At 42.4% G+C, this 25,337-nt stretch overlaps 2 long non-coding RNA genes across 8 annotated transcripts; one reads left to right on the top strand and one right to left on the bottom strand.

The window, feature by feature from the left end:
• Window positions 1–2,691: 2,691 nt before the first annotated feature.
• On the bottom strand, window positions 2,692–5,931 carry LOC308189741. The gene is made up of 2 exons (XR_013946564.1): window positions 5,726–5,931; window positions 2,692–5,359 (listed from the first exon to the last, which is right to left on the bottom strand). It is a non-coding gene; the product is annotated as an uncharacterized lncRNA (long non-coding RNA).
• A 10,186-nt stretch (window positions 5,932–16,117) lies between these two features.
• On the top strand, window positions 16,118–23,507 carry LOC308195878. Of its 7 annotated transcripts, none has more exons than XR_013951892.1 (6): window positions 16,118–18,138; window positions 18,250–18,503; window positions 19,223–19,565; window positions 20,598–20,663; window positions 20,763–21,111; window positions 21,200–23,507. It is a non-coding gene; the product is annotated as an uncharacterized lncRNA (long non-coding RNA). The 7 variants fall into 7 exon arrangements; XR_013951893.1 differs by having other exon boundaries at window positions 16,118–17,012; XR_013951894.1 differs by having other exon boundaries at window positions 16,126–18,503; window positions 20,763–20,960.
• The last annotated feature ends 1,830 nt before the right edge of the window (window positions 23,508–25,337 follow it).

The raw sequence follows: 25,337 nt of genomic DNA on the forward strand, positions 1-25,337 counted from the left end.
AATGTAAGATTTTGGTTTCTGTTTGTGTAAATCTGAACCAGTATTCCTAGTAAAGGGATTTTTGCCATTCCTTGAGTTTCAGGAAGTTGTGCTTTCCATGAAAGCATCTAGATGTTTTTCCATGAGTTTTTACAGGATAACTTTATGGTCATGACTAAAGACTTACAACAACATTTTACAGTTCATTTAAAAAAAAAAAAAAAAAAACAGAAGTGCCTCAGTGAAGCCCTGTTTGCAATATGGGTAAATATTGGAGTAGAGAAAAAATTGTGTTTTTGAAATTTTCTGAATCAGTAGTTACTATTCCACACCTCTGTATAAACATTATTAGTAAAAGAATATCATACATTCAGCTGTCTTACCACTTGCTACATTTTCCTCTTTAATGACTAGAATATGTTTAGATTTCTTTGTCTTACTTCATCGTTCTTGGTTTAGGTCTGACTCTCTTCATTGGTTTATTCTTGTTCACTTGCTGCATTAATTCCTTCAGAAAGAATTCTGTTTGCTTGTCTGCTACCTATGTAAAAAAGTCTTGTGTTTAAAAGTGCAAAAGAAACCAAGCCAAATACTTCTTATCTTTAGAGAAGGCGGCATGAGGAAGCAGATCTTTTCTAATGAATAATGGGAACCACAGCATTACTATTTTATTCTAAGAGGTGAAAGATTTATACTTGATTCTACCTTTACTTAATTGCCAACACTTCATCATTAAGCAAGCATGTTTTTGAACAGGAAATTCCTATGCTGATTTAACCACTTACTTATCAAACTTCGTCTTTCTAGTTTTACAACTCCTTTGGTATCAAATCCCAAACACATCAAAATATATCAAAGCCTCATATGAAGCTAGAAGAAGCTAACTGGAAGTGTTTGCTTTCTGTGGAATTGGTTGGACATAGGTCATCAACCACTCTATAGCCACCAGGTAAATAATTTTCAGAAAGTAATTTGAACTCATCTTGGGAAAGGAGTACAGGCTGGTTAATACAAGTTTTTACTGGTGATGGACCTCTTTTCCCAAATATTTCTGTGGTAACAGCAACAGTACTCATAAAACAAATACCAAACAAATACCAGCTAGGGCTGGCATCTTCACTGTTGATTTATTTAAAACATTTCAAGTTATAGGTACCGTGAAACACATTTAGACATTCCTGCATGGAGCCAAGAGTTGGACTCGATGATCCCCTCGATGGGTCCCTTCCAACTCGGGATACTCTGTGATTCTACGAACATTGCATGTACTCTGCAGAAAACAACATTATTGGGTAAGAAAACCGTGTTTCCACAAACATCCAAAGCTAACAAAGCCCATGCTTTAAGTGGTAACTTTGTACCACTGTTGCTAATTATGACTTTGGAAAAGTGGGGCTGATAAAGTCTCTTCACAAAATCCTGATCATCTTCTTGACTGTCTGCGCATGCTTTGAGGAGAAAATAGAATAGATAGCATAGATGGAATCCATATAAGAGAAGTAGATTCACTGAGAGTTAATTTTATTAATATGTTGTGTCTGTTCTCAGATTTTTTTCCACCTTTTCTGTTATCCACAGAGAAGCTAGGGAAGCAAAAGGCATGACAAAATAAGTTACTCAGTACGTTTCCCAAGAAAAGTCCTGCCTGGGACAACTTTCCATGTTCCCAAGCTTTGTTCTACCATTTTGCTTTTTCTCTTATGTTACACTAAATTTCTCTTTCTTCCAATCTTGTTCTATTATTCAAACAAATACTTTCCACCTTTCTATATTGGTAGGCAGATTCTACTTTCCACATGATTCTGTTCACCTCTCTCTAATAGTGCTGATCTCTTGCTGCTGCTTTCCTAAAGCTTGTGTTGCTATTGACTGCACAGCTAGAAAACTGTTTAGAGATATGGGAACGTCAGTACCCAGGACTGCATGGAATATTACAAGAATGTTACTTGAGGAGTAAAAAGGTTTTCTGTGAGACAAGATGCCTCCTGTATGTGGACTGCATTAATATTGCCACTTTTTTGCTGTTACATTGCCAACTAATACCACAGATGGCAAGCATGCACCAACTGGGTTGTAATTGTACTGGGGGTTTGTATTTCCGTTTTGTGTTAAGTCTGTTTCTATAAAACTATCCTCCCTTATTCAGATTTTGTGGGAGGCACATTGCAAATATCTATAAATAATTTAGGTGAACATTTACTCATTTTCATTTATTTTACTCTTTTATTAATGTCTCTGTTTTTGTTTAACTTCTCCCCATGTCTATGTACATGTTTCAGCTGTTAGCATTACCTATACAGGAGCTGAAAGCATTATCTTATTCTCTCTCTTTCTGTTGTTTCATCTTCCAGACGAAGCAATCCCATGCCCTGTTTCCAGGGAACTCAGTTCTACTGAACTACTCTGCCACAATAAAGAGGATTTTCACACCTTTGAACAGAGCATGAATATTGCCAGATGCCAATTGCACAGAAACATGGAGTTAAACCTTCCTTAAACTGCCTGCGTGGAGGCGGGAGAGAGAGTTATGACTGCGGGCTGCAGTTCATGGGTGTTCAAGAAGAGCTCTGTGCATTTGTGTCCTGCCACTTGCTGTGCTCTCCAGGCTTGTTCCTGGGGAGACCGGCTTGTCAGGAGAGCATGAGTGCAGAAGCTAGGAGGGTCAATCGGTAACCAGTTGAAGGTTCAAACCTGGGGGACTGATTCAAAGGGTTGTGGATTGGGGCAGCCCTATAATCCCTCCAAACCAGTAGGAACAACCAAGGTTGAACACCTGACCACAGCACAGGTCATATATGTCAGCAACCTTTAGGAGAGCTAGACAATATGTAGTGTTTTTTAATATTTTTAGTGCCTTAAACTTCCTAAGGTTTATAAATACAAAAGAATCCCCTCAAAATTATGTTATTCTGCTCTTGTTTGTGTGTCTTGATACCACTGAGATTTGTTAGGAAAGCCTAGTCAGTGGACAATCTTTTAACATTGTACTGCATTTAAAACAAGAACTGTGGGATTCCACCCAGAAAACATGATTTTTCTCATATCCTTGCATAAATTAGAGATGAAACTCAGAGAAAAGTTTACCCTGTGATTGTTGGGAACCGTGAGATGAATTTAGGGCAATGAATCCACAAAATAGAAAAAAAAAAATCCACAAAAAAATCGACTTTTAGCAGCGCGTAGCATGAACCAGAAGGGTAGGTATGGAGCTAGTGATTGAGGAGAGTTCCTGTATTTCAGCAAGACACCACTTGTTTGAACCCCATCTGAGGAGACTTGCAATTTGTGTCTTAGATATGAAGCAGGTGACAAATTAATCCAGATGACCATTAGTCATTTCATTCAGCACAAACCCGCTGACTGTCAGACATTCAGAGTTAGTCAGTTACCAGAAGACTTCAAAGAGACCACTGCACCCTATGTACCCAGAATCTCTTGACTGTGTGTATTTTCAATGCAACCCTGTGTTGAAATATGAGTGCGCTGATCCAAAAATTGTAGCGGTATATGATGGGGCTAGAAAAGCTACAAGAGCCCAGTAAGAACAGGAAACAATATCAAAATAGGCTGCCTGGGCTAAGCCATGCCACCGGGCCACGCCATGCCACTGGGCCGGATGCTGGGCCTGCAGTATGGATAGCACGGGTCCAGCAGGGTGCCCAGGCTCAGCCCAGGCTGCAGAAGGCAGCTGCAAAATGGACCTTAGAGAGGGCATTGTTTCCTCCCTCTTTTTGGCTGCTCTCCTGAGAGTTGCTGGTAGAGCTGACCTTAACCCAGTCCCCTGCACAGGGAATGGACTGAGAGAACAGCCGGCTGATATTGGTGCTGGAGTAGGGCACAGGCTGCAGTAGCCTTATGATAAGCACTGGAAAGATGGACCTCTAACGTTTCTGTGCTGTTGGACCACACCATCATGATCAGCAGCATTTTCAAGCAGTCAGACAGAAGGACATTTGAGCTGCACTGCCTCAGATGAACTGGGATGCTAAACACAGCACAGGAAGGCGGTTGAGGGTTATCCAGAGGCAAATGTCTTACTCCTGGGAGAGGGACAATCCTGTCCTAATAGTCTCAAGGACAATAGGGTTCTTTGCTCAGACTCCTATCTAGATGGGTCAACCAGGCTGCCTGTCAGGCTCTGAATGGGTGCCAGAACTGGCTTTGACTGCACTGAGATTTCACATTTTTGCATGTGAATAGAGAAATCCAGTACCAGTGTTTCTGCATGGAAGCACTTCGTCATCCTCAAAGGGCTGCAAGAAGGACCAGCAATAATCTTTTAACAACTTATTCAGATACTGCCTTCTGGAGGTAGAAAGTAGGCTAGCAAAAATGCTTTCAGTTGGCTGGGGTTAGCTTGCTTTACCTGTGAAGGAGGGGCAATGCCAAGTCCCTGGAAGAGGTAATCACAGAAATCAGCCTTTACAGCCAGGAAGGACTTGTGGTACAAGCCCAGTAAGACAGGATTGCATATCTGTCCATCTGTATACTCAGACTATCTTGATACGTCCAGGTGCAGACTGTCCAGAGGTAAGTGGAAGATGTGACCTATATCCAGCAGGCTGAGGATGGAGGGCTTAGTCCGCTCCTACTGGGGCAGACCGGCCCCATATGGAGTATGCTGCTGTGAATGCATTATATGCTGAAATGTGGCTAGGCAGTACATAGGTTAATGGTGCAAGTGTTTATTAATGGTGCAGTGTCTCTTGCTCACAGCAACCCCGCAAAGCTCTGAGCAGGTCAGATGTACACCCCCAAATCGGTCTCTCCCTCCTAGGAGCAACAGTTCTCTGTTTTCAGCCAGGACATTTTCATATCCTGTTGTCCTGGGGGCATTCAGCGTCCTAATGCAGAAGGTTAACAGTCCTGCGAAATGCCCCTGAAACTGGCTGTCCATTTTAGTAGATGCCATTATGCTCATAGCTGCATACCCAAAGCTAAAACCACAAAGGGAAAGACAGGTAGACTGTCATGCCTGTTATGGGGTAACATCCCTAACACTGGCATCTTCTTCAGGGTGCTCTTGGAAGTGAGAGATGTCCTGATTGCCCTCCCATCACCCGAGTAAAAGGAAAGGGAGCAGAAAAAGAAAAGTCTGAAGAAAAAATTCTGTGTACCTCTCTCACAGGTGCCTAAAAGATTGAACTTTCCTTAACAGCAGGAGCTGTAGACACATGCTTGGACACATGCTCGCAGGTTGGTTTAAACCCAGAAGGAAGAAATCTCTTCAGTGGAACTTTCTGAAAAAGGTAGCTGTGATGCACAATGGATGAGAATCTCGGCCAGCCTCACAGTGAATGTGTTACATAGCATGAAATACCTCTCGTGGCTGTGATCTGCAGGCCTCCAGAACAGCAGAGTCAGGTGGCAAGTTGCTGTTCTGTAGAACAAAAATGAAGGTTGAGGAACCTTGCTTTCTCCCTTTCCTTTCCTTTCCTTTCCTTTCCTTTCCTTTCCTTTCCTTTCCTTTCCTTTCCTTTCCTTTCCTTTCCTTTCCTTTCCTTTCCTTTCCTTTCCTTTCCTTTCCTTTCCTTTCCTTTCCTTTCCTTTCCTTTCCTTTCCTTTCCTTTCCTTTCCTTTCCTTTCCTTTCCTTTCCTTTCCTTTCCTTTCCTTTCCTTTCCTTTCCTTTCCTTTCCTTTCCTTTCCTTTCCTTTCCCTCTCTCTTTTTCCTTCCATTCAATTCTCCATAATAACATTGAAGTTTTTTTAGGTTACTGTCTCCAAATTGCACAATTAAGAAGCTACCTTCTAAGTGTAGGTAGCCACTGAAGGAACTGGAAGGAACACTATTCCAGAGAGTGCTCTGAATACACCTTTGGTTATGTGTAAGACTATGATCTTCACAGCCTCTTATAAACAGCACATACTGTTCTCCTGCCAGTATTTCTTTCCCCCAGGAGTACAGCTGTTACAAATTACCTTGAGTTGAAGCTATTTTCTAGTGGGATTCTGGATCAAAAACTTGATTTTCCTGCCTGGCTTTTGCATAAAACTCACAAAAGTCTTGTGACTGAGCCAACCAGGAACTGTCTAACATCCGCAAATACAGGATCAATGGGGACTTTTGACAGAACTATAAAACACATGCTGAAAGAAAGATACACAGCAGCACAATGTATACTAACTGCTGCTAAGGGAGGTGAGGCACTGGCACAGGCTGCCCAGAGAAGCTGTGGGTGCCCCATCCCTGGAGGTGCTCAAGGCCAGGCTGGATGGGGCTTTGGGCAGCCTGGGCTGGTGGGAGGTGTCCCTGACCATGGCAGGGGGGTGGAACCGGGTGGGCTTTAAGGTCCCTTCCAACACAAACCTTTCTATGACTCTTTGATTCTATGATTCATATCCTCCTAGGAAGTACCACAGGCCTTGATGGGATTTCTGCCCCCAGCGTCTGCTAGGAATGTTTGCCCATAAGAATAATAGACCTATACAAGCAATTTCTTTTCAACACGCCAAAATGTATTCAGATCTATTCTGTCTTATGTTCAAATGCTGGTGGGTGGTTATGACGGATCTGTAAAAAGCCCAATGTAGCCACTGCAAGTGCTGTGGAAGAGTCAGCTAGACTTTAAGGCTGAAATCAAAAACTCTTCCCTACCCTCCCTCAAGTCTTGTGATCCATGCAGACAGATTACTTATGTCATCTCATAGGTGAGCATAAAAGAACCTTGCCAAATACCTAATGTGACCTACTAAAACCTGTCCTGGAAACAGAAACAGAGAGAACTACAGATCTCTGCCAAATCAAGATAGTTCTCCTGCCTGGTGCAGACAGAGCAGCCACTGTACTTCTGTGGTACCTTTGCTGGTATTTCTGTTATCACATCCAGAAAATCTCTGAGCTAAGGTAAGATGTAGACCATGAAGCCCCTGAGGCTTTCTGACAAGTATTTTCAGACTTAGCTATGTTCAGTCTGAGGATGAGTGCAGAGCTGGCATCCCTATGCATCCTTGGTCTTCACCATCTTCAAGATTGTAAATACCACATCCCAGTTTGATATTTACTCAGGCCTGTCTTAAGAAGATATTAAAATGCATATGGAAGGTCAGAGGCATAATGATCTCTGTCTTTATGAAAAAATACTGGGAAATTCTTCTCACAGTTGCAGTTTGCTGTGCGTAGGTCTACAACTAAGTCTGGGATCAAGGTATCTCATCCTTGTTCTTAGTATTTCTCTACCTATTTAAGTGATGTGATCATCTAGGGCAGTGTGAGTCCTAACCAGCTCCTGATGGTTGTTCTGTATTCACTGCAAACAAGGGCTTCAACCTGCTCAAGCTTGATACTAGCCAATGTCCAAGTTTTCTTGAAGGGACAATCAAGCACAGCCTGCTGTTTCTCAAAGCGGTTGCCTTATTTCAAAGCCCAGTTCCTCAGGATAAAGAGGCAGGTGTGTTCCTCTTTTTCCTTGTGGGCAATTATAGATGGTCCATCTTGTGCTGTGCTACCTTCCATGGCTGCAGTGACGGGCTCCATGAAGGATGCCACTACAAAAAAAAAAAAAAGAAGAAGAAAAAAAATCTTTCAGAATCCTGAAGGAAAAATTCTGTGCTTCTCCAAACAAGAATAATCCTGACTGGAGGCAAAAAAAAAAAAAAAAAAAAAAGTGCTTTGGAAGAGAAAATCTGCCATTCTGGAAGAAGACCATCCAGAATGACCCCCAAGTCCACAATGAGGACTGAATATAAGAGGGAAGTAGCTCAGACCTGTAAGTGAATCTTTAAACATACACAGCTGTATCTAAAGGTGTTGGGACTAGATCCGGAAGACATACCTGAGTGCCACCATCCTTGCTAAGGTAGTAACCATTTCTGCTGTTGCTGACCTGAAATGACCCTGAAGACTCACTGGCTCTGATCTCAGCTCACAGTAGACTACTTGCACCTGTGACAAGCACCAGCAACCTGCTCCCCCACATCCCACCCTACAGCAAAGCAGCAACAGCTTCCTATAAGAAGCAGTTGGAGTGGTCTTGGAGAAGACCCCTGCCCTTCAGAGCCTGGAGTGTTCTTCTGTTCCCACAGTCTCTTCAAACTGCTCCATTAGGGCCTGCTCGGAGGACAGACTTTGTCCTGGGCTGCTGAATAAAAAGGATGTTTTCTTTTCAAGGAAGATCCTCGCTGACTCTGTGACACTGCCCGCATCAAATGTGCCCTCTGCTTGGCTTTGTCCCAGATCATTTGAACTCAGAGCAACATGAAAGGGTGAAACTAGGGAACAGGAGTCCCGACAGGATGGTTTGAGAGATGGAAGATAGAGAGTTCACTGCAAAAAGTCTTCCACATTCTCCAGAGACCAACTGATGGACAGATACCCTCTTGGGCAGGCAGACTGGCTCTGTCAGCCTTAAAGGGCAGGTAGCTGGAACAGGCTTTTCACATGAGGAGTGCATCAGCTGCAGAAAAAAAATAAAGGGGGGGGGGGGGGGGGAATGTAGTAACAACCCTCATCTGACAAACATTTAGTAGAGTATTGCATAAAGCTGTCTGCTACAAGATGACTTGAAAGACTTGTTTCAATAGTGCTGTGTGGGAAACAAACAGAAAGACAGCTATTTTGTGTCACAAGACACATTTTTTTTCTTTTTTCCTTTTTTTTCTTCCTCCTGTGTGTTAGCAAGTCTAAAGCTAGTATGTGCTCCAGAAGCTAGTGCATGTCTTACCCATTCTGCTAAACTTAAGTCAGGGTTGCTGGACACAGTTTTGTACAGCTTTTCCGCAGACAACTTCACCTGAAGCGTGAGATGCTTGGACAACATGTACCACTCATGCCTGTGTGTGTTTTTGGTTTGGAGGTTTTTAGGTGTCACACATCCCTTAGGAGGAACTAGAGGAATGCTGAGATCTAGTGCTGCGTTTCACACACCATGGTAGACCAAATCCTGCTCATCCACCACAACTGACTGTCTGTTACCTAAGTTGAAATGATACATGCATAAATATTTACCCCTAAAACATATTGCACCATAAGTAGTGTTCACTTCTTCCTAGATGAAACTGCAGCAGACATGCCTACTCTTTCCTGTGGAAGCCCCTGGCAGAGGAGCAGAGCGCATCTGTAGCTGTTCTCTTTCTGCAGACTGAGGCAGAAGAGGAAAAGTTTTGACCTAAATATATGCTTCCTGGCCTGGGCCCACAGGCTGTCCTGTGACCGGCCCCATAGATAATCTCAGCATCAAGGCTCAGGTCCAGCAGTTCTTCCAAGCCACTGAAAAACACTGGCGTGAAGAGTTATGTACAGCTAGTGGACTGAAACTTTCCCTGGAGTATTAGAAAGTTAAAAATGGTTACAAAGTATTGGGGTTTTTGGTTTGTTTGTTTTTAAGAAAAGATAGGAATTTCTACATGCTTTGGGACCTGAAGATCCATGCAAGCAGGTGGACTGAAAAGGGGTGACATTTAAATCAAGAACTTCCTGGGTTGGGATGTGTACTAATATACTGTAATAGGCAGTAGCTGCAAGCTACAGCTGTTCCTTCACCCAAGGATCTGACCTGATTTGCTGTTGTAAACCAACTTCCTGCACCCTCCTCCCTTCTTTCTCTGCCCATGCCAGTTGTTTTCTTTAAAAAAAAGAGGCTTCCCTATTCATGCCTTCTGTTTGTAAGCTTCTGCTTTCTTCCCTCTTTTTTTTTTCTTGAAGAAATCTACCATGAGAACTGAGGCTTTGGTGATTATTTATTAATTTATTTGATTCATTTTCCCCCTCCTACAAGGGCAAAAGGGAGTTTGTCTTCAGATGACTTGAGGTTTCTGCTGAGGTAGATGCTGGCAAGGTACATAAAGAGAAATACTATGGCTTGTCAAAATGTTAATGTCGGTAAGTAAAACGTAAAATGAAAAAAAAAAAAACAATTAAAAAAATCCTTAAAAATCCAGCTTCTCACAGACTGTGCTGCAATCACAAAAAGTAATACTTTGAAAAAAAAAATTGCAATAGCCATCTCCTTTAAAGTCCAGTTTATTTCGTCGTCATACACCAAGTAAGGTACTGTACCCCATTTTTAAAGGAACACAATGTACCTTCATCCTTAGCAAGGAAGGCTGACCTCACAGAGCCCAGCATGGATGCATGGTTTATATCCATCTGTTTCCTGCTGCAGCTAATCTGATGGAACATCTCGCTTAAAAGCACAAGGCTGAGATTGCAAAGCAGCAGTTTTGCCCTTGATTGCAACACAGGTGAAGTACAGTTAATACCTGTGACGTGGCTCTGGCTATCAGCTGTAAGAACTGAAATTTCCCAAAGCAAACAGGCCGTGAGCCGAGGGCCCCTTGCTGGGGGCACTGCCCCTGAGGTGCGTTGGATGCGGCCAGCCCTTGCTGCAGGGCAAGCTGTTTCTGTGGTGGGTGGGGAACGCAGAGGGCAATAAAGCGAGCCTGGAGACACCTCTGCTTTCTAACCCCCGTGCATTTTTTCCCCCAGTGTAGATAAGATCCCAGACATTCCTGTGACTGGAGCTGCTGACCTATTGGGCATTGTACTGTCACAGTGCTGCTCCACGCTATGTTAAGCTATGTGTATGTGGAAGACAGAAACTGTGTGGCCACTGTACTTCTTGTTATGAACATAAGCAAAAACCCAAAGAGTGCTCAAACCAAAATCTTTGCTGAAGGCACAAAGAATGACTGTGCGAGGGCATGATTCAAAGCAGAGCTGTGCATTTAAGGAGTTGGTTTAAAGATCTTTTTTTTGTGGATGGGAGGTGTTTGTGTATGTAAAGAAGCTTAATTAAAACCAGGAAAAAAAGTCAAGCTATTTATGAAATCTAGGTATTCTTCAAAAAAAAAAAAAAGTTGGAATCAGCTGTTATGTGGAAAAAATATAATTTGCTAAATTAAGAACTTCTGTTTCATTAATCCTTTCCCACCTCCCCTTGTTTTCTGGCCAAAATTATTAAAATTGATTCAACTCTAAGAAATAGGATTTTCAGGAAATCACATTTTTCCCTGTAATCCAAAACATAGTCAGGCAGTTGGGAGACAATCTTTTTGATAGAATTTAAATCGCTCATAAAAACTGAAATAAAAAACATGGGATTTTCTCTGTTTTTTTTTTTTTTTCTGTCTAAAATTTATTTTTTGATCGACCAAATTGTCAATAGCAAGATTTACCTCAGGTGAAAAAGGTTTTAGAAGAGGACTCAATGGGAGTAGAAACCAAAAAGTTATTTAAAAAAAAAAAAAAGTGAAGAGATATGTTTTTGTTAAATTTGGAAAAGAAAATGAGAGAGAAGGTTTGCATGTTTGACTCCTACATAGGTAAATAAATAGATACATAGACAGATGTATGCCTTTGAAGAACAAAAGTATGTGGGTTTAGTGAAATATTTGATGCTATTCTAGTTGTCCAATATTACCCAGTGAAAGAGCTTTCCTGCATAAAGGTGAAATATATATATATGCATAGTTCTACTGCGTATCTGGTTAAAGGTTGCATTCCACTAAAGTAAATTGAAAAGATTAAAGTAATTGGTTTTGCCTCCACCTAACTCCTGACAATAAATAGACATTTATGATCACAGTAACATCAAAAGGTGTGGATTTTCTTATTCATTACTTAGATTTACTTTCATTGTTATACACACCACTTATTGTTATTTGAAAATGTAACTGTATGTATAGAGAACAGTGTATATTACCATTCCTGTTGTTGCAGTTTCTTTGTTTTGGCCATAAGCCCTTATACTATCAAGCAATATTTTTAATAAGATTAACACATTTACATTTTAAAGGCATGCACTTACTATTACATAGGTAAACTGAATGAATCAAAAGAGACAGAATAATCACAATTCTAGAAAATATTGGAAGGAGAGCTTGCTTTAGTTTATGGGTGTGTGAGAGAACAGTGAAATGGGATTGGGGGATATCAGTGGAGACGGGGATGGCTTGTCCCACCTAAAAATCAGATTATGAGTTGCCACCCACTTGGATTTTTCCCCATGAAACTTAGTCAAATCCGTTAGTCACGTCATTAACTCCAAGTAAGAGAGAAGTGGTATAACCACACAGTATTCTTTTTGGTTTAAAAGGGAGAATGAGGAAAATCTCCTTTGTTAACCTCATGCATTCTGTGCTGCAAAACACAGACTGCTATGCCTTGTCCCTTCGCTATATAGTAACATGCAACTCGTAAAGACTTACCAGATTGGATGGCACGACAAGCTTTTAAAAACACATATCTAATAATACTGATGTATCCAGCTAAATGTAGTAAATTCATATTGGTAGGAACTGGATGAAATTAACCCCAGGTGTAACCATTTAAAGGCAGTGCAATTATGCAAGGATTCAGTTGGATCATGACAGACATACGTTTCCCTCACAATTACACTAGCTCAACATAGATCCAAGGGAATATATGGATGTTGCTTTAATAAAATTTCAAGGAATTGTAAAGTCAAAGGTGGTTTCAGGACAAATCAGGGGAAGATGATATTAAGAGTCTTAGAAAAAAATTAAGACATAAGCTAGAAATAACAGAAAATTAATTAACATGAAATTAATGTGGGATGTAATCAAAAATGGAATGGAAAAATCAGAAAACTTCTTCACATTAAAATTAATTTAGGATGAAAAAGGTCTATTGACTGGATGAACCTGCAGTGGGATGTCTGTGTAAAACAGTCTAAAGCTCTAAATATTTGTATAGTGCTCCCAATTCAAAGAGAGAGCAGGGAGGTGCTATCTGGAAGGTGTACAGGGGCACTGCTTGAGCACACAGGGATGGGGTTGGGAAAACCAAAGCTCAGTTGGAGGTGAACCTAGCAAGGGATGTGAAGGGCAACAAGAGAGGTTTCTGTAAGTACATCCACAGAAGAATGAGAGCTAAGAAGAATGCAGGCCTGCTGTTCAGTGAGGCTGGCGACAGTGACTAAGGATAAAAAAGGCTGACGTACTCCGTGCCCTTTTTGCCTTGTTTATCACTGATAAGGTTTGCCGTCAGGCCTTTGAGGTGCCTGAGCCTCCTGGCAGAGTCTGTGGGAGTGCAACCATACCCACAGTTGAGGCAAATGGAGTTAGTGAGAGCTTCAGCTGATTAGCCATAGACAAGTCCATGGAAACAGATGGGAGGCATCCAGGGGTGCTAGGGGACCTAGCTGATGTCACTGCAAAGCCACTCTCTGTTGTTGGTCATGGTGGAGGTTCCCAGTGACTGGAAAAATGCAAATATCACACCCATCCTCAAACAGGGCAAGAAGGAGGATCTGCTGAGCTAGAGGCTGGTCAGCCCTGCCTCAGTCCCTGGGAAACTGATAGAGTGAATCCTCTCATAAGACATTTCCAAGCACAGGAAGGACGAGAGGTTGATTGGGAATATGGATTTACCAAGGGCAAATTGTGCCCTTCCAGCCTGAATGCTTTCTGTGGTGATATGACTGGCTTTGTGGATGAAGAGTGAGAAGTGGGTGTTGTATTCCGAGACTTAAGTAAAATTGTTTTCTTCAATAGCTTTATTGCAAAACTGATGAGATATGGACAGGATATGTGGATGGCAAGGCACGTGGGAAATTATCTGTGCTGCTAGGCTCAGAGGGTTGTTTGTAATCAGTCGGTGGTACAAAGTCCAACTGGTGACCAGTTACTAGCAGTGTTCCTCAGGGACCAATACTAGCACCAATTCAGTTTTATGCCTTTATTAATAACCTAAGAAATGGGATTAAAGGGCACTGGAAGTTTCTACTGGGAGAGCAGTTGATATGCTGGAGGGCAGGGCTTTCCCTATAGGCCAACCCTATTGAGAGGGACCTTGGCAAGGGTTTAGCTAGCCACTCAGCTCTCGTAAGGCCACATCTTGAGTGCTGTGAGCAGTCCGGGACTCCCCTGTACAAGAAAGACATGGACTTATAGAAGCAAGTCTGGCACAGGACCATCAAGATGGTTGGGGCCAGGAGCACAAGGACACGTACAAGGAGAGACAGAGTGAGCTGGGACTGTTCAGACTGGGCAAGAGGCAGCTCAAGAGGAATATTATCACTGTCTGGAGTGACCTAATGGGAGATTGCAGAGAAGATGAAGCCAGGCCTTCCTCAGAAGTGCCGAGTGACAGAACAAGGTTGAAACATGGGAAAACCTGATTAAACACTACGAAAAAACTATCACCTTGAGACTGGTCATACCCTGAAGGAGGGGTCCAAAGAGGCTGTGGGATCCCCATCCCTGGAGGTACTGAAAACTCAATGGCACAAGCCCTGAGCAGCCTGAGCTAATGGGCCCTGTTATGAATACTCAACAACCTCCTTTTTAACCTCAATTATTCTGTGATCCTACAGCTTCTCCTACATTCTGGGATGTCTGAATATTGTCTCAGTTTTAGTTCTTACATAGCGAAAAGGGGACAAATGTGAAATGATTCTAAGAAGATTGAAAAGACCACCAAAGTCTTGCACAGGAGTCATTTGCATAGCTGGTGCAAGGACATATCTGGGGAGTGAAATAAGAGGAAGAAAAGGTAGCCTGAGTTTCAGGTGGAATATCAGGTCTATTTCTCCACATTTCCTTTATTTATTGTTTTTTAGGATCCAAGCAAATCTTGCTTTAGCATACAGTCTCCCAGAGCTTTGTCTTCTGTTCAGTTTTTTTTTTTTTTTGGTCCAAATTAATTTAATGAAGAAGGTAATGCACCTAGCAGCCTACTTTGGGCTCAAAGTTAAACCAAAAAAGTATTTAGAGTAGAATTATTCTCTGTATAATCTTACACCCGCAATAGAGTCATTTTATTGGGAAGTTCCATGGTAGAGCATGTAATTTCAAGACCAGTCATAAAGAAGGGAATATGTTTTTCCCATCCGTCTGTTTTTCTAAGGAATTGTCATAACAAGATAAAGGATATTAGCAGTTGAACATAAAGCTGAAAGTTCTGAGTTGAAGGTGCCCTTTGGTGCCTCATAAAGCCAAAACTTTGAAAAGTAATATTACCTTTGGGCTGTTGAGCTACTACAGTGTTATTATTTTATAATCATATAATTAGTAGTTGCACAACTCTGTTCTGCTCTGGCATGCAGCCAATAGACTGTGCCCATCACGTGCTAGGCTGTGGCACTCACAGAGTTCAAGTTACACAGAACAAATTTTACATACAATAAGCATTTTAAACAAAGGGCTCATGGAAATAGTTACCAAAAGGAGATAATGCATTCAAGTGGACTGCAGAAATATAAGTGGAAAACATGAGGCTGTATATCTGGAGACATCCCTAGGCATCTCTGTGCGTGCCAAGGTACTCCTTCATAGGGGTACAGGGTAGGACCTGAGCTTTCTTTTCTCCTTACCACTTGTCTTCATTTTCAGAGGAAACAAGGAAAAGGGTGTTGGTATAACTGGACTCTTCTGGATCCTGCAGGAATCAAAGGAAACACTGGCTCCAAGGGTGAAGATGTCCCTAAGGCAGACCACCTTCATACATATGGAATAATCTAATCACCATCCTGGCGTAGGGAAGTCACCTTCCAGTCACAGCCACAAATCTGATGAGAGGGGGATTGAAGTCTTTTTCCTTGTCCGTGTCCCAGCTCACGTTTCCCAACCTGTGGCCCATCTCACTTACGGCACCTCCGCAGCTGGGCATGACCAAAGGCTCCAAGTAACACACCCAAGAAGTACCAGAGCAGCTGGCAGCTGACAGGGGGCTGGAGAGGCTTCACTGAATTTGGGTACTTGGCTCTACAAGGAGACTTGAACTTGTTTTTTCTTTACTTCCTTCTCTCAGATGTTAAATGTCAGTAGACAGTAGCAGCCTGCTCAGTTTTGTGAGAATAAACACAACAAGTACACCACTCAGGCACCAAGATGGGGAAGACAGATTATATTTTATACAAATAAATAACAACTAGGTCTTCTAGCAAAGGAGAGGAAAAAGAGAGAGTGAAGAAATTTGGCTTCGTTTGGCCTGACAGTGTACACGGCCATCACTATGTGCATGTTACACAAACCTGTGCTATGCTCTTTGCACAGCCCCAACACGGCCAATCTGCCAACAAGCAGTCACTGAGCAGCAGGGTGTACATCAGCACCTCTCATCCAGAAATGCTCTACAGGCAATGCTCTGTCTCAAGAGAATGGAATATCCATCAAGTATTGTTTTCCCCTGTCTTCCAATCTAAATTAACGTGTGGGAGAATGGGTAAAAACAGCTTAGTGACATCTTGTTATAATTTAGCACGTGTATTTGTACTGTTGGCAGCAGCCTTTTTGGATCTGCTCCATTTTTCTCCCGTTCCTTCTGCAATGTTCAATGTTCTGGTCACAACTGGGAGAACAAGTGGCATGGTTAACCATGTTTGAACCAGAATAATGAGTAAAACCTGCTGTCTCAAACAACAGGTTACCTATAAAAATAACTGCCGATATTAAATACAATAATACATAAATATTAAAGGGGGAAAAAAAAAAGCTATAGAGTTTCATAATACCATTCTTTTCCTCAGTCCTGCCCAGATGAGTGTGGAGCCATATCCCTGCATTTTGGAGACATAACCGTGTTGGGACCTAAGTTTTCCCTCTTCCTGTGACTTTGGAGAGCTCCTACAGCTGAGGGAAGCACCTGTATTCTCCCCTTCGTTAATGGTTAATGGAATTAAATCCCAGATGAAGTGATAAATCCTGCTTCCTCTTTCAACCTATACAGCCTTTTCTCTCCCCCTTCTCCCCCTTCCCAGTAGCAGTAATCAGAGAAGACAGTTAATTGGGGATTTACATTTCTTCACTGCCCCACTTCCCCTGCCCTTCCCACACATCACCTTGCACCTGCATTTGAGATTTCTCCAGATTTGAACAAAAGGAAGGGTCTTCACTGAGAACAATGGGGGTGCTGTGTGTATAAATAACAGCACGTCAAGTCGTGGTGTTTCTGTTGCTGGTTTTGTGCTTTTTCTGGCTGTAGGCTTAGTTTGCCTGGCATTCTGAGTGAATAGGATTGGATTTTAGGAAGGAGAATCCCACCTTTTGGTTCAGAAAAGCTGAGAGAAACTTCTACGTGACAAATCAGTCTAATTTCCTTCTGTGACTGGGGAACAGGCTTTGTGGAGAGAAGGTAGAGAGAGATAGACAGACAGACAGGGGTAGGACTTGGTTCCAGATACAGATGTCTAAATTTAGGTTGCTGCCGTCTAGACGACCTTATGTGAGCAAAGTTTCTACATTAGCATGAGATGAATTGCCCTCCACCCACTGTTGCTTGTATAGTGGAGTCGTAGTCAGTAACACGAGCTTAAGATACCTGCATTTGGGGCTGATTCTCGCTTTTTGGCATTTTACCCTAGCCTGAGCAATGGTTTTGAATTCAGTTTTGAATTATACAATTTTCTTATTTTCTTCATTTTTAAAGATAACATTCTATTTTAGGGTTACAGAGACAGAGATAGAGCATTGGTTTTCGGTGACAGATTCATTTCGTATTTGCATAATAATTTCTTTGATTACGTTTCTGTAAGTAAGCTAGTGAAATATTTTGATCTTGATAAAACTACCACAGCAGGCAGGATTGAAAACTGGCTTGGACAGCCATTCCTTGAGAGCAGTTTTCAGTGGTTTGCTGCCAAAATGGTGGCAAATTCTGTAGAAAAGACTTCTACGGCTATAAGACGTCAAAAGCTGAGCACCAGTCATCCATGTCATGATTTTGTGAAAAAGATAAACATGGCCTGGAAGTATAAAGGAGAGGATTGTCTCAAATGGGGGAAGGAATCCTTCCTCCCTGCTTTAGTGTTGATGAAGCTGGAGATTTGGGCTCAGCATATCAGGAACTGATCTAGCACTTTTAAAGAAAGCCTAGAGAAGAGCAGTGAGAAAGACCAGTAGTGTAACCTCCCTCCTATGACTTTCAAGTAAATAGTACATAATTTAGTATTTTTTAACCTAAAGCAGATGAAGTCAAGGGGGAATGTGAATTCTGCAAGTGCACAGAAGATGGAAGGCATGTTCTCCACACCAATACGTTTACATAATACAGCATGAATTTTAGGACAGCATGTTTAAAATGTATATGAGCATGTCACATTTTTTGTGACATCATGTCACAGTAGAACAGGAGTAGACAGTCTAATCTGATTTTACACACACCAGTTATTGGAAGCTAAGTAACCTCACCAGGCAAACATCTGATAAGAATGATCTAAGTACAGCTGATGCTGATTTGGGACAAGAGCCTGGTTTCTCAGGTGCAAAAGCAATTTCACAGGCAGTGTCACTGAATTTCTTTGAGGTAATTTCTGGGGAAGTTATGATTTCTAGCAACCACTTCTGAATTATGTCTATGTATGTATTTTCAGCATGACTTTACAGTTTCGCATCTGAAACGGGTTCATTTTTATTTGTCTGGTGTATACATCCTGAGAGTAACCTGCAGACTAAAGAGGATTCAAGCAACAATTGGTCCCCTGAAAGCACACAAACTAAATAAATGTTTATAAACTCTGAATGATGTCACTATAGTAGGTGAATGACAACAGAACAATGGGCACGGCTACACTCCTTTAAGCTGCAGCAATGTTCCCTAGCAACTACCAAGGAGCAGCCTTCGGAGGTATCGTGAGTGCCAACAGGCCATTATCTGACAAATGATTGAGAAATGATCTTAATCCTGTATTTCACAAAGGAGATATTGTAAATCAATTGCCTGTTTGTAATTTACAGATACCACTTTCTCTCTTTGGGTAAACTATTAGGTAAGAATTCCTCTGGGTAATAATTATGTTGTTATTTCATTTTTTATTTGTGTTAGTATTAATCATATACATTTTATAATTTAAGGTATTTGAGTTCCAGGGGAATAGCATTAGGTAGCTGCTATGCTGTAAGAAAAAGCACACTGAGATGAAGTTTAACGTTAATCTAAAACTGATCTAATGGCTTCTAAAAACTCAAGCACCAGTTGCTTCCTTGGCTTGGGACTGCCTTTTGAAGCACATGGTTAGGCATAAGGCAATATGTAGGAAGAAGAAGAGCAAGGGCTTTATCTAAGAGGCCCAGCTATTTATCAAATCAGCTAATCATACCATACCAACCTAATTAATAATTATTGGTGCAAGGAATGCCATGGAATAGGCTACACAGATACCAAATGCTCCCAATAGTTGATGGAAAGCCATTCTCTACCCTTCTGTTTTGCCTGACCACAACAAGGAGCAGTTACCTCATTTTCACTGTACTCTCTGCCACTCAGCTACTCTATAAACCTGGGCAAATCTCTTTACTATTTTGTAACACAAAGTTTTTCCTGCCCTACACTTAATTACATTGTAGGAGGTTGTGAAGCGCTCCGTGGACACATCTGGAAGTAGACAAGCAAAATATCCCCAACTTTCAACGTCCAGCTCCACAGAGAATTGCCTAAATCAGCCGCTTCTCTGAAAACCTGTGACTCATCAAGACATTTAGCAGTGATTTCGGTCAGTTACTGAAATGAGCTTCAGGCCCTGTGTACACAGGTGCGTGAAGATTCAGACTAAGGCCTCCTCTCCAGCCTACGGTGAAGCCCCAACATACAGCCTCAGCCTGTACACCTCCAGTCATCTACGTGATCCTTCTTCAGCCATGGCCCCTGCTAATCCGGCCCGTAGTCTGTTGCATGAAATGCTAGCTGCATGTGAGCATTCTCCTTATTTTGTATTCCAGTTACCTATTATTTTGGGGAAGAGTTCTTGGTATTTTTTCATTATTTGTGTAACTGGGAGATACTGAATAATCAAGCTGGCAGAACTAAAGATCCACATGAATCAAACTGGGAAAGAATAATGTTCCCCACACAATTAGTCACAACTTTTATATAACCACTATTGGGAATTCCGCAGCTGCTTCTCAGCTTACTGCACTGAAAATGAACTCTATCTAAATGGGCTTTTTCAAAAAGAAATGCCCCTGGATATGTACGTAACTTTACTTCTGCCCTGGCAAACACTGCTTTCAGTTAGTTTTGACAAAGGGGCTTTCCATTGACCTACTCCGTCTCCTCCCCAAGTAAGCTCATGAAATATTTGTTAGATTTATCATATGCTAGAGACTGGCATCTGCTTTTATCCTGAGACAGGAATTGTCATCCTTGCCATTTGTCACATTGTCACAAAGAAAGAAATTGTCATTCTGTGGTAGGTCAAAGGATTTGTGGCAACTTGTTTGGGAGAAGTAAGAGAAAGGGGCTAGAGAGTAAGATAAAAGAGTGATATATGCACAAAGTAACTCTAATGCACAGGGGTCAAATCATTCTAATTTAAAATTTCAGGACTAAAAAGAAGTGCAGAAATCTTGGGCTGCAGCAACATGTTGCCTTTGGCAGGCAAGTTCTGCTCGAGGACTCTTTTGCTCTCCTTGGCCGCTCTCTCCCCCACCACAGCACTTGCTGCCTCTGGAGAAATGTCACTGTGGCCCTGCTGTAAACAAGATCTCTGAAGTGATTTAACATGAATCCCTCACTTTTTTTTTTTTTAGTTCCCTTTTTTTTTTCTTTTTTTTTTTTTTTGATTTATATCTTTTCAGCCTAGATCATTTTAGAATGCAATACTGATGCATAACTAATTGTACTGGGAGGACAAGCAGTGACATGGGGAACTGGGAACCAACATGTTTTGTAACACTGCCCTCATCTGACTAAAATCTGTTTTTTTGATGTCTTAAACTGTAGAGTACACTTTGCCTCAGAATTAAATAACTCATCTCCCATGTATTGCAATTCCACAAGAATTGCAGGGTGAGTAGGAGAGAATGGGGAATTGGAAACTAAGAGATGTGAAACATTAGAGATGGTAGAGGGAGGCAGAAAAGCAAGTAACATTTTTTTTTTCTGAAGGCCAGGAGAAATGCTCAAGGGGAACAAAGCTATGTATAAGGTGGTTGTGTGGAGGAGCAGCAGGTGAATCAAAAGGGAGACGCAATAAAGGAGACAGGAACTGGAAAAAGATATGTACACATAACAGGGTGGCTGTGAAGCAATGCAGAGAACATGGAAGACTAGAACAAGAAACTGCAATGATTTCATCTTGACAAGGTCTGGAACAGAGGAATTAAGCCATTGCCCACAGCTGGGCTTCACAAACAAGGGCGCTGTTTGACCTATCAGTACTGAAAGGTTGCAGACCTTGCAGACTTTATCAAGCATAACTGACCCTATACTTTAGATAGAAAAGAATCAAACTTCTGTAAGTAAAGTCTTATTGACTGGTGTGGTTATTTGCAGTCTGTTATTTTGGGTTCATAACCTCTCATCATGTCTCTTGTTTCGGACAGTGTTTCAGATTGTCTGGAAGAATCCATAGCTCTCCTACTTTGGGTTTTTTTAGAAGCAACAGGACAGCTTGTGGTGCCATGTCACAGCAGTTGCTTGCCACAGAAACCTCCTGGCTGCTCTTTTCTCTTTCTGCACAAGCTGTCACATTAATTGTTGCACCATGAGAGATCCTTCACAGCAGCAGTGGGGACCAGGACAAATTTTATCTCCACGTGCTAATTTGGACAACCATGAAAGCTGTCTTGACTTGTTACCCCGCAGCAAAAGACCCACCCTGGTCACTGCAGAAGAACTAAATTACCACGCAGCAACAACCCCCTGCTCAAGCTTGTGGCCCACCCTAAAAAGCAGCTGAAAGCCTTCTCTTGTGCAGAGCCAGACCTCTACAGCTCCATCACATGGGAAAGTTGCCTGCAGCTGTCATTTTTACGAGTTTTCCAGATGCTTTGCAGGTCCTTTTCAATGCCTGCAGGATCAGTGTAAGGTGAGCAAGTTTCAGTGAGTTCCTCTGCTGCTGTCTCTGACCGTGCACGCCACAGTTTTACAAGAGGCTACGCGCCTCTTTGGCCCACTGGATGACTACAGCTCCCCTTTAGCAACATCAGAGGCCTCATCTCGGAGGGTTAGCCCACGAGATAACAGGTGGGCATGAAAGCAGGGTACGGCAGTTCCCTTTCTCGCTCCTTTGCTCCTGGATTTTGCCTTTTCACCGCGAACCTGCCCCGGCACTCTCTGCTTTCAAAACAAAAGCGTGAGCGAAAGGTCTGAGGCTGGCACGAGGAGAAGGAAAACAGTCGATTTTTTAGCTCTGGGGGTACCCCTTCCCTTGTGTGCTCCCTCGCCACCGGTGCCAGGGAGCCCCCAGACCCGAGAAGACCCCGGTCTGTCCCTGAGGGGCGGCCCTGCCCGGCGCAGCGCGGCCGCTAGGGGGCGCCGCCGCCCCGGCGGTGGGGCGGGAGCAGGGCCCGGGGCCGGGCCTGGCGCCGTCCGCGTGGAGCCCGGCGCTCGTCCAGGGCCCCAGCGACCAAAAGCGTCGTCGTCCTGAACGGAAATCCGATCCCCTTCGGGATAATCTTTTATTAAATTAAAAGAAGAACTACTCTTTTGACACAGAGCTGGAGATTCACCTAAATTTTGAGCGGTGCTTGGTGCAGATCCTGAGCTTCAAGAAGAGTCCCTTTGCCCTTGCCTAGATTTCAGGGCTGCCCAAGGGCATTGCAGAGCTCGCACAGTGTCTGTCATACGGAGTGTGAGGGAGACATTTCAGCAAACTCTGGCTTCCAGGCGCACACAGCTTTCCAGGGGCTCCAGTGCTATCGGGTCAGGGCAGTCCCATTGGGGCGAGTGGAGCAAACAATGGTCCGGACTCTGGCTTCTGTCATGGGCTTTTTTTTTTTTCTTTTTTCTTTTTGCTTAAAACTGCATAGATTGGAGAAGAAAACAAACAAACAAACAAACAAAAAAAGTTGCATCAAGGATTGTGGGAATGTGGATGTCGCATGCTTTCCACATACCTTTGTCATTAAATGTGTGGCATTCACCTATTAGTATGTGGCTGCTTAACGAGGAAATGGAATATTGAAAGCACACCTTCCCCCCTCCAAATAAATGCAACGCTGCAATTTTAATTGCACCTCAGTCAGGAAGCTCTTGGATGAGAATTCGCCTTGACCAAGTCTCCCTTTGAGAGCCTAATTCTGATCAGATCATCTTTGTCTTTGTTCTCTCCTGTTTTGTGCAATGGAGTCATGCATTGCATTGCACTGCTACAGAGCTGAAGGGCTCATGTCATATGGTATTTTTCAAATGTGCCACTTCAGTGGATGTTGTTAAATAAATACATAAATAAATAAAATTCCAAACTCCTTAGTGGCCACTTTGCTATGTCTAGACCAGTCTGCAGCTTTACTCTCTCCACCTAGTCCTGTTTGTCCACTTTCTCACCTGGGATATCACTGCCTGAATTCTTGGCTGCAAACTGCAAGTCCTCTCTGGCCAGGTATGTTTTTGCAGTGTTCATTTATATCGTGCCTTTTGTAATGGTGTTCTCACCTGAAGAAGTGCCCTTCCAGAGTAGCAATAAATTCTTTGAAAGACTCCATCAGAGGAGGTAATTGGAGCGATGCATTTTGTGTGAGATCTTGCATGGCTGTAATGAAGCAAAGACACGTGCAAGGAACTGGTGATATTTAAGCATTTTGCTAGCAAAGACACTAGCTGTCTTGTAGGAACAGGAAAGCTATTGTTGAACTGAATCCTTCTGTCTTCCTCTGGTGCCAGTGCTTCACAAAGCACGCATTTTGTGTCTTCAATGCTATTCAGCTTAGCAAAAGGCACAGTCTGGGACCAGTCAGAGAACATAATTAAAGAACACTCAGCTTCCATCCCTCGTATAAAGGTCATGTATTTGTATTTCAGTTAAGTCAGCCTGCAGTTTTTGTAAAGTGTCTGATGTTCTCTTAGTGCTGTGTAAACAATAGCAAAACCAAAACAGAATTAAATTTCAATTAATCTGAGACATTCATAACAGGGATTAGAACAATAAACAAGTTTTATAATTATCCTTCCTCCTTGCATATTAGATTTTGACCTCTTTATACTAATCTGATTTTATTTGTCATCTTAACTGTAAAATTCAGTGTTAATAGTCCCAGACAGTCAAAACTGACTCAAGCTTCATTCTTCAGCCCTATTCCTTCCAGGTGGGAAAAAGAAAGTAAAAGTTATTAAAAAAAATAATGATAATAATGATAATAACTTTAGAATAAAGTTTGGTTTCTTGTTTCTAAACAGGAAGATTTTTTTGTTTGTTTGTTTCTATTTTTTAACCTTTAGATTTTTTTTTTCCTTTTCAAACTTTTTCTTAGCATTTCTGAGGTCTGGAAACATTTTTTTGAAATGAAACTTGAGATTCCTGCATAATTGGTTGCCTTTGGGAATTGAGATTTTAATTAAAAAAGAAAAAAAAAAAGTGGGACAGTTGTGATAAAATCATAAGAATTGGCAACACATTTAAATTTCTAAGCCAGGTAGGGAAGCATTGCGAAGGAGAAGAAAACAGCCTCACTGTCAGGAGACTTTCCCGATGATGAAACCCTGTGGGATTATGGCATGGCTGGCCACCGTGCCTGCAGGGCACAGAGGGGCGATTATAGGTCACCTGTACCCACTGCAAGCGCAGGAAAGTGAGATCTTCAGCCAAAAAGACTGCCTTGTATCATGGCCTTTATTAGGATAATCCTCTCTTCCCAGCAGCTCCTTATTTGTTGATAACCTTGCCTTATCACGGTACACATCTGAAGTGCATGCACATTTGGGGGCAAGGGTAGTGCTGGCAGTGACTCTGCCCGTGCCAAGCAGCTGCCTAGAGAGAATCCAAGAGGCTCAGGGCAAAAGTCGAGCCGGTGTCTGAGTGTTTATTGGGCTGTATAGTTTACACAGTGATTCATGGCTTGCTCAGAACAAGGGACAGGGCAAAGCCTTGCTACCTTTCCCAGGGAACCCCAGCACCTAACACCAAGAGTGGCAGAGAAGCCCTAATCTTCCGAGGGAGAGGGATAGTAAAAGTTCCTCTATCAGAGATAGTTTAGATAACACCGAACAAAGTCTTAGAGAGCCATTGGCTATACTGCATCTGAAAGGGAGATAACCGAGCAGATGTCTGGGTTTGCACTGTAGTATAATTACAGGTAAGCTTTAAAGTCATTGGGAATCAGCTGACTGTGTTCTGGGAAGCTGTGAAGAAAAGCAGTGGTATGTTGCTGCTGTGACTGTTTCAGCACAAAAGCACACATCTCATGAACAGGCATGTCTCGCCCGAGAAGCAGCATTGTGCTAGCGTTCACAGTGCTCAGCAGTGTTGAGAGGTTTTAATTCATGCTCTCATGAGCTCATCTTCCCTCTGCTTTTCCTACCAAAGTTGTGAATTTCATAGCTTATTATTCTAAATGGATGACCAGAGAGTGTTGTTTTCCTAACACAAACTGCTCGCTCAGGAACGTGATATGACTCTCTCAATAGGAATTGAAAAATTGGGGTAACAATGGAGCCTGTATCTTGCTCTTATCGGTACCCGATAATGGAAATTCATTCAGTAAGACAGTGCCAAACACAGCGTGGGTAGAAAGGAAATCTGTT

Source organism: Anser brachyrhynchus (assembly GCF_964034855.1).
Source record: "Anser brachyrhynchus genome assembly, chromosome: 1".
In the NCBI taxonomy this organism is placed as follows: domain Eukaryota; kingdom Metazoa; phylum Chordata; class Aves; order Anseriformes; family Anatidae; genus Anser; species Anser brachyrhynchus.